Consider the following 13,285-nt stretch of genomic DNA (forward strand, 5'->3'; position numbering starts at 1 on the left):
TATTGCCTTAAAGAAAAAGGTATTTATTAAGTACAGCATATAACTATGGTATTGGAATTGCACCAAGAACTCCAAAAAAGCTGACAATATAAATGTTTTTTTAAAAGCTGAATTTAATTCAATAATAGATCATACCTATAAATTGATCATATGAATTAAATAAAATGTTCACATTTTGGATTACGCTTATTTATTTTGTCCTAAATGAAAGGTAAAATGCATGGTCTAAGTAACGTTCATGTAAATAAGTTGGGACTATCACAGGGAGATTTAAATCATGAAATTTGGTATTATACTTATAGCATTATGGGGGAAAATAAAACCAAATCATGACCTTTCACAGGACTGCTATTGCTAAGTCACTTTAGTCGTGTCCGACTCTGTGCAACCCCATAGATGGCAGCCCACCAGGCTCCCCTGTCCCTGGGATTCTCCAGGCAAGAACGCTGGAGTGGGTTGTCATTTCCTTCTCCAATGCATGAAAGTGAAAGGTGAAAGTGAAGTCACTCAGTCGTGTCTGACTCTTTGCAACCCCACGGATTGCAGCCCACCAGGCTCCTCCGCCCATGGGATTTTCCAGGCAAGAGTACTGGAGTGGGGTGCCATTGCCTTCTCCTTTCACATGACAATTTAAGATAAATATTCCAAGATTTAAGAGAAAAGAAAATAGAAAAAAAAATTTTGTAAAATTTAAAATTTAAATCATTTTCAGCCTAAGTGCTATCAGAAAGATAAAATCCAACCATACAATCTAATATTTCTCATTTACAAAATACCAACACTAACTTTAATTGTGCATTTTATGATTATTCAGTAAATCAGCAAATAAACAACAAAATATGATCCTTGCTTTAAATTTCATGCTTAATTAGTAGATTTCCTTCACTGTGTTCAGATATCAGTTCAGTTCAGTTGCTCAGTCATGTCCGACTCTTTGAGACCCCATGGACTGCAGCACACCAGGCTTTCCTGTCCATCACCAACTCCCAAAGCTTGCTCAAACTCATGTCCATCAAGTTGGTGATGCCATCCAACCATCTCATCCTCTACTGTCCCCTTCTCCTGACTTCAATCTTTCCCAGCATCAGGGTCTTTTCCAATGAGTCAGTTCTTCACATCGGGTGGCCAGTGTATTAGAGTTTCAGCTTCAGCATCAGTCCTTCCAGTGAATATTCAGGACTGATTTCCTTTAGGATTGACTGGTTTGATCTCCTTGCAGTCCAACGGACTCTCAAGAGTCTTCTCCAATACCACAGTTCAAAAGCATCAATTCTTCGACATTCAGCTTTCTTTATAGTCCAACTCTCACATCCATACATGACTACTGGAAAGACCATAGGTTTGACTAGATGGACCTTTGTCAGCAAAGTAATGTCTCTGCTTTTTAAAATGTTGTCTAGGTTTAATATGCTGACCCAGACTTGCCTGTGAATGTCCAGGAGTCTCCAGTGGAGCCGTAGGTCAGCACTATTCAGACATGGGCAAGATGTATTATACCCATGCTCCATGTATAACTTCATGGGTAAATAATAGCATTATATGTCCTTCAGTCTCTGCCAACATGCTCACTGAATGCTTTTCCCATAATCTTCACAAAATATGCACAATGCTCATATATTTTCCTTCTATAAGAATTTAGTTTCAGTTTCAGAAAATAGTACACAGCAAACTTTAATCTATAACTTCAATAAAATGAAAATGTAAGTTCTGTAACTTTTCAAGATCAAATATGATCATGTCACCTCAGTATTCAATTAAATACATACATGCATTCATACTCACACTAAAAAAGAATTGGATTGTGTGGAAGTAATAGTATATGCATATTTTACTGAATAATGCAATAGAAAATTGCATTTATTATAAGCATTTTAGAGCACAAAATTACATATTTTTAAAATAATATGTATGTATTGAAATGTTTTTGTTTGCTTTAAAGTATATATATGAACTGTAGTTAATATCATCTCAAAACTAAAATCTCATGTTGCCACTTCAAACATTCAGGTTTAAATAAAGGGAGAGTACAGCTTTGAAAAATAATATTTCAAGGCAGTTTAATTTTGAACCAGTTACCTTTGTAGTGAAGGGTATTTATTCATTTGGCCCTAGCAAACAGATGGACAGTGATGGAGGAAACCAAACTCCACCACAAATCTACACATTAAATGGAAAGAAACGGCTTTACCAACTGTCTTTGCAGCCTAACTGTTCAAGGTGCTAAAATGGGCCTGTAACACATGCCCACACACATCTGGGATTAGATTGTACAAATACACCTGAGGATAAACATCCTTATTTACAGAATTTGAGCAAAGCAGAGGCCAGGCTTCAATACCCAAAGACACTAGGTCTTCGTGGGGCCTGAGATTTGGAAAGCTAAGTACAATGTGAAAATGTAATTCTGAGACTTTAGTAACAGAACTGAAACTGTGTAAGTTTCTCCTAGTTTAAACCATTATTCTAGGAATAGCTGAGGGAAATAGGAAAGAAAATGAAGATTTCCAGATAATAAAAATGAGGAATTTTTTACTACTCTGTTTTTTAGTCATATGAGTAATATAACATATATATCCAATTCCTATGTCTAATTGCAAATAAAACATTTTTAAATAACTTTGAGTATTTCAGATTTTACCTAGAGAAAAGAAAATGATTTCATAAGATATACATCGCTTTGAGCCATACTATATCTATATCTGTCTATCTATCTATATTTATTTCTAAAGTATGAAAGGCAAAACTTCAGCAATTTTAGAAAAAAATTATATAATTATAACCTTGAAATATAAATAAATTCTTAAGACTCAAAAAGCACAATGTATGACACAAAATGGTGATATATTTGACTAAAAAGTGTAAGAGATACTATAAACAATATTCCAAATAATGAAAAAATTAGAAACAGATATTTTCAAAGCTATATCATATGAAGTACCAGTACTTAAGCATAGCAAAAAACCTTCTAAAAATCAATACTAAAAATATAAATTATGTAAACAAAAATTTTAATAAATGTGAAAATCCAAATGGCCAATGAATATTCGTAATCAAGGAAACAATTATTTAAAATATTAATTAAATACATTTTAATATCCTTAATAACAAAACTTGAAAATCTATAACTGCCAATCAATGGGTGAGTGCATATATATATGTATATAGTGGTATGTCTTTATAATGGAATGCCCTATATAGTCTATAATGGAATAATATCCATCAGTAAAAGTGTATAAACTCTAAGCAGAAATTTTAAGAAACATATGAAAAATTATTTGCACAAGTGTATATGACACATATTATACAGAATTCAAAGAATGATGCATATTATGTATAAATTTGTACATAAGGAGAAAACATAGAAAATATATAATAATAATCGATACTAAATTCAGGAGTTTGTTTATATCTAGGTACAGAAAAAAAGAGAAAGGAAAGGAAAGGGGGATTAGAAAGGTTTATTCAAGGCTTTTAAATCGTATTTGTGATATTTTATTACACTTCTCTAAAAGTTTAAATTAGATACACTAAATGTCTACGCTTTTCAGCATAATCAGGCTCTAGTTTAATGAAAACCATGCATCCTCACTTCAAGTGTTTTAACTTCACCCTCAGGCAGGTATACAGAGCTCACACTCTTACCGCAGTATTCAGATAAAGTGGAGTTCACTGTATCTAGTAAGAGACAAGAAACTTTCCCAAAAAGCTCCAGCAGATGCCTTCTCACATCTCATGAACATAAATAAAGACTACAGCTTTAATCAGTCCAGTGGTCAATGGATTAAAAAAGAAACTGACAAGTCATCAAAAAGGGGGTATCAGGTAAATCTATTATGTGACAAGTAAAGAAATAGATAAAAGTACAAGTCATGAGACTTTTCTGTATTTCAATGGCTAATTCAAAGCAAAGCCAAGTAATTGCTGACACTTCAGAACAAAGTCATCCTTAACACAAAGAAACTTCTTAAATTTTCACAATAGCTACCAATCTTTGACCTTGCTATGAGTATCTCAACTTAAAAAGGGTACTCATAAAATATTACATGTTGATAGAAAATATATTTTAATGATGGAAACACTGAGTTAAGTTGCAAAGGTAAATTCTTTGAATTAGGACTACTGTTGAGATAAAACAATACTGTGTTATGCTTAGTCGCTCAGTCGTGTTCGACTCTTTGTAACCCCACAGACTGGAGCCCACCAGGCTCCTCTGTCATTGGGGATTTTCCAGACAAGAATGCTGGGTTGCCATGCCCTTCTCCAGGGGATCTTCCCAACCCAGGGACTGAACCCAGGTCTCTCACATTGCAGGCAAATTCTTTACTGCCTGAGCCACCAGGGGAGCCCTAAAGCAATATTAGAGATCTAGAACACTTTAAAGTATTTATATGAAAGATAAACACTAATTGGTGAAAGAAAAAGATTCTTAAAGGGAAATATCAAATTCACATTAGGACACTTTGAGAATAAAGTGATTTCTCACATTACTAATTTAAAAAGGAAATCACAAATATAGTAGCTATCTTAGGTTTTTGTAACTATCCAAGAGTTTAATTTTTAGAATTATTAATTTAATTTATTTAATTATCTCATACTATTCCAGAAAACAGAGTAAGACATCTTTAGAAGTTAGCATTTATCACTGAGACTATGGAATATTACACAGAAAACATATTAATAAAATATCAATAATATAACACAATATGTCCACATGCCCTATAAAATAATAATAATTATCATGAAAATCCAAAGTTAATTATTAGCCAAGATATATACTGTCTCATTTAAACAATAATTTATGGTCTACCAAGGGTGAATCACTAAGAGAGTGGGCAACTAAGAAAAAGGAAAGATATACAATGCGTAAACTAGTTGTGTTTCAAATTACTTTTGAAGCAATCATTGCAAAAGATTATGGTTCCATCATTTGCTAAAAGCCTGTTTCCCTAAAGCCACAATATAAAAAAATTATTATTTACTATGATTCAAACACTTCATATAATGTATTGGTTGATGTAATATATGTCAAGACAAAATAAAATAAAACAAAATAAAACAAACGGGCTGGTCCTGAACACAGCATTTCACAATTTGGTCATGTCGATTGTCAATTTAGTCAAGAATATTTACTAAGCATCCACTGTGTTCTAAAAGTTATTTTGCATTTCACTCCCCAGGTATACAAGTATTTTTTCATTTTAATAAGTAGAGTGTTTTGATTTGAAATTTATATTTGAAAGAGAGTGTTTTAGAAGCAGCATATAGATGTCAAGTGAGGTAAGTATGCTACCCAAATTTATAGAAGAGGGGAATGATATCTTCATTAGTATGTATGCTAAAACTATAACATACTATAATGCCTTGGTTATACTAGTTTATCTTCTCAGACATTTTGATGATGAAAATGATAGACATCCAAAATGCCATATAAAGATTCAAGCTGTCATACTGCATAAGGAAAAAAACTCTGATAGCAATCTTAGGATTCCTTTTTCTCTTAAACACATCAAATAGAAACATAAGCTACTCTTGCAAAACTTTAGCATGTCTCTTAAAGAAGACACCATTCTAAAACTTTTATTTTATCTAGTTTTTTTAAAGAATCAAGACAATTCATTCAAAACACTTTTTATACAATTTGCAATGGTATTAATCTCTATGAGTTTACTATTTTTAAATAAAAATACTATTATTAGACTGGTATTGAAATAATTTGGAATACTATTAGATTAAATCTAAAGAATACAAAATATATATAACCAGTGAGGATCAGAGAAGCTTTCTTCATGGTTTACTACTATGCATCAGAACTGTGATGAATAATTATGATTATATATACATATACACTCATTTTTATTCATAGTAATAATAATACCTAATCTTAACTGAATGGTCATTTTGAGACATGGACTTGAACTTATAGTCAAGATCTTGTTCCACCTTCACCAAACAATTCACAATTTCTCCTTCTCCATTTTACAGTTACATAAACTGGAACCTGGGGAGATGGCAGATCTAGAAGCAGCTACATACTAATACGAACTCAGACATGTTTGACCTCAAACTCACCCCCAAACAGTTCAAGCATCAATTTCAGCTGTTGAGAATCCTAGGTATATTAGTTACCTCTCAAAAGTTTGAAGATCTCTGAAAAAAGCAAAATTTTCTAAAACTTTAACACTGAATCAGTCACTACAAAATGAGCATAAAAGTATTACCAATAATTACAGAATTAGGATAAAAGAAAACACTGGGCTTCCCTGGTGGCTCCGAGGTTAAAGCATCTGCCTGCAATTCGGGAGACCTAGGTTCGATCCCTGGGTTGGGAAGATCCCCTGGAGAAGGCAATGGCACCCCACTCCAGTATTCTTGCCTGGAGAATCCCATGGATGGAGGAGCCTGGTGGGCTACAGTCCATGAGATCGCAAAGAGTCAGGCATGACTTCACTTTCACTTTCACTGACAAAATACTTGAGGTAAACAGGAAGATGAGGCAAACCCCTCTCCAGCCATTCACTATTTCCTAGTAAAAAAGTTAAGTGTCCCAATTAGTTCAGGACAGAAAAATAGCAGATGGATAGAGTAACATAGGCACAAACTACCATAGGCATTTAAAAGCAAGAGAAGAGCGCAAAGGGGCAAAATCAAGAAACTGCCAGATCTCAAAGGATCCAGGCAGGGAGAGGCTGGGACATGAGGGCTTGCTCAGGTAACAGAATATTTGACAATGAGATTTATTGTTTGTTTATATTCTATTGAGAGGAAAACTTTCTTATAGTCAAGTGTTTTCTCAAAATCATGACTTAGAATATGGAGCAAAAATAATAGCTGAAAGGAGCATGAGAGAGAAGATACCTCTTAAAAATGTACTAAAAGGGTAGATATTGTTTTCTAATCACAAATGAAAATAGTAAGTAAAAAGGGCAAGAGGAAAATTCTGGAGGTAATGGATATATTTATGGCATTGATTATGATACTAATTTCAAGTATATGATACAAACATATACTTATCTCCAAAGTCATTAAGTTGTATACATTAAATATATATACGTATCTTTTTCTATGCTCCAACCAGTAATCCTGAAGAAGCTGAAGTTGAACGGTTCTATGAAGACCTACAAGACCTTTTAGAACTAACACCCAACAAAGATGTCCTTTTCATTATAGGGGACTGGAATGCAAAAGTAGAAGTCAAGAAACACCTGGAGTAACAGGCACATTTGGCCTTGGAATATGGAATGAAGCAGGGCAAAGACTAATAGAGTTCTACCAAGAAAATGCACTGGTCATAACAAACACCGTCTTCCAACAACACAAGAGAAGACACTACACATGGACATCACCAGATGGTCAACACCGAAATCAGATTGATTATATTCTTTGCAGCCAAAGATGGAGAAGCTCTATACAGGCAGCAAAAACAAGACCAGGAGCTGAGTGTGGCTCAGACCATGAACTCCTTCTTGCCAAATTCAGACTTAAATTGAAGAAAGTAGGGAAAACCACTTGACCATTCAGGTATGACCTAAATCAAATCGCTTATGATTATACAGTGGAAGTGAGAAACAGATTTAAGGGCCTAGATCTGATAGATAGAGTGCCTGATGAACTATGGAATGAGGTTCGTGACATTGTACAGGAGACAGGGATCAAGACCATTCCCATAGAAAAGAAATGCAAAAAAGCAGAATGGCTGTCTGGGCAGGCCTTACAAATAGCTGTGAAAAGAAGAGAAGTGAAAAGCAAAGGAGAAAAGGAAAGATATAAACATCTGAATGCAGAGTTCCAAAGAATAGCAAGAAGAGATAAGAAAGCCTTCTTCAGCGATCAATGCAAAGAAATAGAGGAAAACAACAGAATGGGAAAGACTGGGGATCTTTTCAAGAAAATCAGAGATACCAAAGGAACATTTCATGCAAAGATGAGCTCGATAAAGGACAGAAATGGACCTAACAGAAGCAGAAGATATTAAGAAGAGATGGCAAGAATACACAGAAGAACTATACAAAAAAGATCTTCATGACCCAGATAATCACAATGGTGTGATCACTGATCGAGAGCCAGACATCCTGGAATGGGAAGTCAAGTGGGCCTTAGAAAGCATCACTACGAACAAAGCTAGTGGAGGTGATGGAATTCCAGTTGAGCTATTCCAAATCATGAAAGATGATGCTGTGAAAGTGCTGCACTCAATATGCCAGCAAATTTGGAAAACTCAGCAGTGGCCAAAGGACTGGAAAAGGTCAGTTTTCATTCCAATCCCAAAGAAAGGCAATGTCAAAGAATGCTCAAACTACCGCACAATTGCACTCATCTCACATGCTAGTAAAGGAATGCTCAAAATTCTCCAAGCCAGGCTTCAGCAATAGGTGAACCGTGAACTTTCTGATGTTCAAGCTGGTTTTAGAAAAGGCAGAGGAACCAGAGATCAAATTGCCAACATCCACTGGATCATCGAAAAAGGAAGAGAGTTCCAGAAAAACATCTATTTCTGCTTTATTGACTATGCCAGAGCCTTTGACTGTGTGGATCACAATAAACTGTGGAAAATTCTTCAAGAGATGGGAATACCAGACCACCTGACCTGCCTCTTGAGAAATCTGTATGCAGGTCAGGAAGCAACAGTTAGAAGTGGACATGGAACAACAGACTGGTTCCAAATAGGAAAAGGAGTTAGTCAAGGCTATATATTGTCACCCTGTTTATTTAACTTCTATGCAGAGTACATCATGAGAAACACTGGACTGGAAGAAACACAAGCTGGAATCAAGATTGCCGGGAGAAATATCAATAACCTCAGATATGTAGATGACACCACCCTTATGGCAGAAAATGAAGAGGAACTCAAAAGCCTCTTGATGAAAGTGAAAGTGGAGAGTGAAAAAGTTGGCTTAAAGCTCAACATTCAGAAAACGAAGATCATGGCATTCGGTCCCACCACTTCATGGGAAATAGATGGGAAAACAGTGGAAACAGTGTCAGACTTTATTTTTCTGGGCTCCAAAATCACTGCAGATGGTGACTGCAGCCATGAAATTAAGACACTTACTCCTTGGAAGGAAAGTTATGACCAACCTAGATAGCATATTCAAAAGCAGAGACATTACTTTGCCAACAAAGGTTCGTCTAGTCAAAGCTATGGTTTTTCCTGTGGTCATGTATGGATGTGAGAGTTGGACTGTGAAGAAGGCTGAGCGCCGAAGAATTGATGCTTTTGGTTTTTTTTTTTTTTCTCATTAAACTTTTTTTAATGGGTCTCAAATTCTGTGACAGATTTTTGGTCAAGTTGTTTTCATTAAAAAGTACTGATTTTAAAAACTAATAACTTAAACTGCCACACACAAAACATATGGTCCACAAAAACATTCTCCTTTCCTTCTGAAGGTTTTACGATGCATTGTTATCATTAACCAGTCTTTTACTATTAAACTTAAATGGCCAATTGAGACAAACAGTTCTGAGACCGTTCTTCCACCACTGATTAAGACTGGGGTGGCAGGTATTGGGGATAATATTCATTTAGCCTTCTGAGCTTTCTGGGCAGACTTGGTGACCTTGCCAGCTCCAGCTGCCTTCTTGTCCACTGCTTTGATGACACCCACAGCGACTGTCTGTCTCATGTCACGCACAGCAAAACGGCCCAGGGGAGGATAATCAGAGAAGCTCTCGACACACATGGGCTTGCCAGGAACCATATCAACAATGGCAGCGTCACCAGATTTCAAGAATTTAGGGCCATCTTCCAGCTTTTTCCCAGAACGACGATCAATCTTTTCCTTCAGCTCAGCAAACTTGCAAGCAATGTGAGCTGTGTGACAATCCAGCACAGGTGCATATCCAGCACTGATTTGGCCTGGATGGTTCAAAATAATCACCTGAGCTGTGAAGCCAGCAGCTTCCATGGGTGGATCATTTTTGCTGTCACCAGCCACATTGCCACGATGGACATCTTTGACAGACACGTTCTTGATGTTAAAGCCCACGTTGTCCCCAGGAAGGGCTTCACTCAATGCTTCATGGTGCATTTCTACAGACTTCACTTCAGTTGTTACACTGACTGGAGCAAAGGTGACCACCATGCCAGGTTTGAGAACACCAGTCTCCACACGACCCACAGGGACAGTACCAATACCACCAATTTTATAGACATCCTGGAGAGGCAAACGCAAGGGTTTGTCAGTTGGGTGAGTTGGTGGCAGGATGCAATCCAGAGCTTCAAGCAGGGTGGTTCCACTGGCATTGCCGTCCTTATGGGTGACTTTCCGTCCCTTGAACCATGGCATGTTAGCACTTGGCTCCAGCATGTTGTCACCATTCCAGCCAGAAATTGGCACAAATGCTACTGTGTCGGGGTTGTAGCCAATTTTCTTAATGTAGGTGCTGACTTCCTTAACAATTTCCTCGTATCTCTTCTGGCTATAGGGTGGCTCAGTGGAATCCATTTTGTTAACGCCAACAATTAGTTGTTTCACACCCGGGGTGTAAGCCAGAAGGGCATGCTCACGGGTCTGCCCGTTCTTGGAGATACCGGCTTCAAATTCACCAACAGCAGCAGCAACAATCAGGACAGCACAGTCAGCCTGGGATGTGCCTGTAATCATGTTTTTGATGAAGTCTCTGTGTCCTGGGGCATCAATGATGGTAACATAGTACTTGCTGGTCTCAAATTTCCACAGGGAGATACCAATGGTGATACCACGCTCATGTTCAGCTTTAAGTTTGTCCAAGACCCAGGCATATTTGAAGGAGCCCTTTCCCATCTCGGCAGCCTCCTTCTCGAACTTTTCAATTGTTCTCTTGTCAATCCCGCCACATTTGTAGATCAGATGGCCAGTCGTGGTAGACTTCCCTGAATCTACGTGCCCAATGACAACGATGTTGATGTGGGTCTTCTCCTTTCCCATTTTGACTTAGGTTTAATGGTGGTTTTCACGACACCTGTGTCCTGGCGGCAACCCCGTTGCGAACTGTGGTGTTGGAGAAGACTCTTGAGAGTCCCTTGGACTGCAAGGAGATCCAACCAGTCCATTCTGAAGGAGATCAGCCCTGGGATTTCTTTGGAAGGAATGATGCTAAAGCTGAAACTCCAGTACTGTGGCCACCTCATGCGAAGAGTTGACTCATTGGAAAAGACTCTGATGCTGGGAGGGATTGGGGGCAAGAGGAGAAGGGGACAACAGAGGATGAGATGGCTGGATGGCATCACTGACTCAATGGACGTGAGTCTGAGTGACCTCCGGGATTTGGTGATGGACAGGGAGGCCCGGCGGGCTGCGATTCATGGGGTAGCAAAGAGTCGGACATGACTGAGCGACTCATCTAATCTGATCTGATCTTTTTCTAAGTCAATCATGTTTCAGTAAAGTGTTTACAAAGTACTAGCTGATGATCCTAGATAAGAAATCAAATAAATCAACTATGAATCACAGAAACGGTTTTGAGTAGAGAAGGAGGACATGATTACTATCATGGATAAGGGAAAACTATTATTAGCTTAAAGGTATCTTTTGGTAGGCAAATTAAGAACCCGATCCCGTTCCACTTGTTGCCATTTGGCCAGTAAGTCTAAGGATCACCACCCTATACCCATATCCTCAGACTAAACCAGTGTAAATGGCAATAAATTTTGTATTGTGCTGGACATTCCTATATTTTGAAACCTGACGGATATTTTCCTTAGAATAGGCTACATTACATTCAACTGATAAGGGGAAGTAGATAGAGATGGGAAAGAGAGTAGCATCTGCAAAGGTGAGAAAGTTGGAGCTAATAACCAACATTCAGAAAATTAGGCATGTTTCTGGTCAGTTGGAACATACATTTTTTAAAGCATAAGATACATTTCAGAAAGTGTCTTTTATAAAGAGCCTTGCAAAATTAGGCAAATGAGCTTACTTTTTATTCTTTATTAAAATACAAAGCTTAGTTATTTATTCTATAACAACCCTATGAAGTGGGTTTTGCTATTATCCATATTTTATAGAGGATAAAACTGAAGCCGAGAAAGGCTAAACAATTTAAGGTCACATTGCTAGGAAATGGCAGAGCCAAGATTCTAATCCAGGATGTTTACTGGGACTTCTCTCTTTAGTAAAATAACATTATTAGAACTGGGTTTTAGTATAAATAACATATGGATCCTATGTTAGACATAGAGGGAAGGACTAGATTGTCCAAATATTTTCTAAAAGAGCAAAATAAAGGAGAGCAAAAGATAAATATCCTAATATTTAGGCTGAGAGTTGCTTAACATATTACATTCAAGATAATTTTGCACATATCAATTTAAAATGTATTTTTGTATTTCATTTCATCTTGGAGAGTAAACTTCAAGATAACAGGACTACCAGAACTGAAGGTAATGTGTTAACATGTATCTGAAACATATATGCTCATCTTGAAATACTAATCTGAACTGTAGCGGAAATTCTCAATGAAACGTAAATAATTGGGAAGACAAACAAAAATTAAGCTTTATTTTCAACCAAAGAGAAACACCCAGTCAGTTCTTCATTTTCTGAAACGAGTAAAATGTTCTTAAGACTGTTATGTACTGATGTGTGCTGCTGTCCACTGACTTAAAATTTAAATAGTAAAAAATTAGACCTCCTTCAATAAACCATCAAGTACAGGAGTGGAATTGACTTATCTGTCTTGTTTTTATTTAGCATTGCAGAGTCCATTGATGGTTAAGCTGTTTCAACAATTGAATCTTTCGTTTTTCCATGGGGGAAAGGTAAACACATTGTTGTTTTATTTTAGAGAATACTTTTAAGAGACTGAGGACAACAGTAGGCCAATATGGTGGGGTGGAAAGGCTAGGAGCTTGGATTCCATCAGGGAACGTTTCAATCCCACTCTGCCCACATCGTGATGGAAATGACCTCTGCTTCACAGATCTCCCTCTTTACCAGGGCACTTCCATCCTGTAGAGAAATCACCTATTCTCATGTCTCTTTCTTTTGGTAGATACAGTGCAGGACAGAGAGGACCTTGTTCATTTTTATACTTGCAACATACAATGGTTGGTCCATAACAGATACTTAATGTCAAGTTAGATCCATAACCCAGTCAGGATAACCTTTGAAACTTGCAACAAATTCCTGGAATGCCTGGGTTAAATGCCTAAATTGATTACAGCAGCTAGGCCAATGGGTCGAGTATCCTCCCTAATATTAGGCAACTCGTGGCTGGCCTCCAGACAGAGTGCCCAGTACTTCAGAGGTAGTTTCCATCCGAACAACAAATAACATCATTCTGATATAATCCACCAATCTCCAGAGTT

At 37.1% G+C, this 13,285-nt stretch overlaps 1 protein-coding gene and 1 pseudogene across 10 annotated transcripts in view; both read right to left on the reverse strand.

Annotated features, from left to right (window-relative positions):
* Nucleotides 1–13,285, reverse strand: part of PRR16 (proline rich 16) — a 1,143,323-nt gene that overhangs the window by 257,649 nt on the left and 872,389 nt on the right. The gene's annotated exons all lie outside the window — the stretch shown is intronic.
* Nucleotides 9,219–12,034, reverse strand: LOC147369019 (elongation factor 1-alpha 1 pseudogene; annotated as a pseudogene). Its single transcript, XR_015167089.1, has one exon. The product of XR_015167089.1 is annotated as an elongation factor 1-alpha 1 pseudogene (transcript).

This window comes from Bos grunniens, chromosome 7 (genome assembly GCF_055505025.1).
Source record: "Bos grunniens cultivar Pamir isolate PY7600 chromosome 7, Bosgru_T2T1.0, whole genome shotgun sequence".
Classification (NCBI taxonomy): Eukaryota; Metazoa; Chordata; class Mammalia; order Artiodactyla; family Bovidae; genus Bos; species Bos grunniens.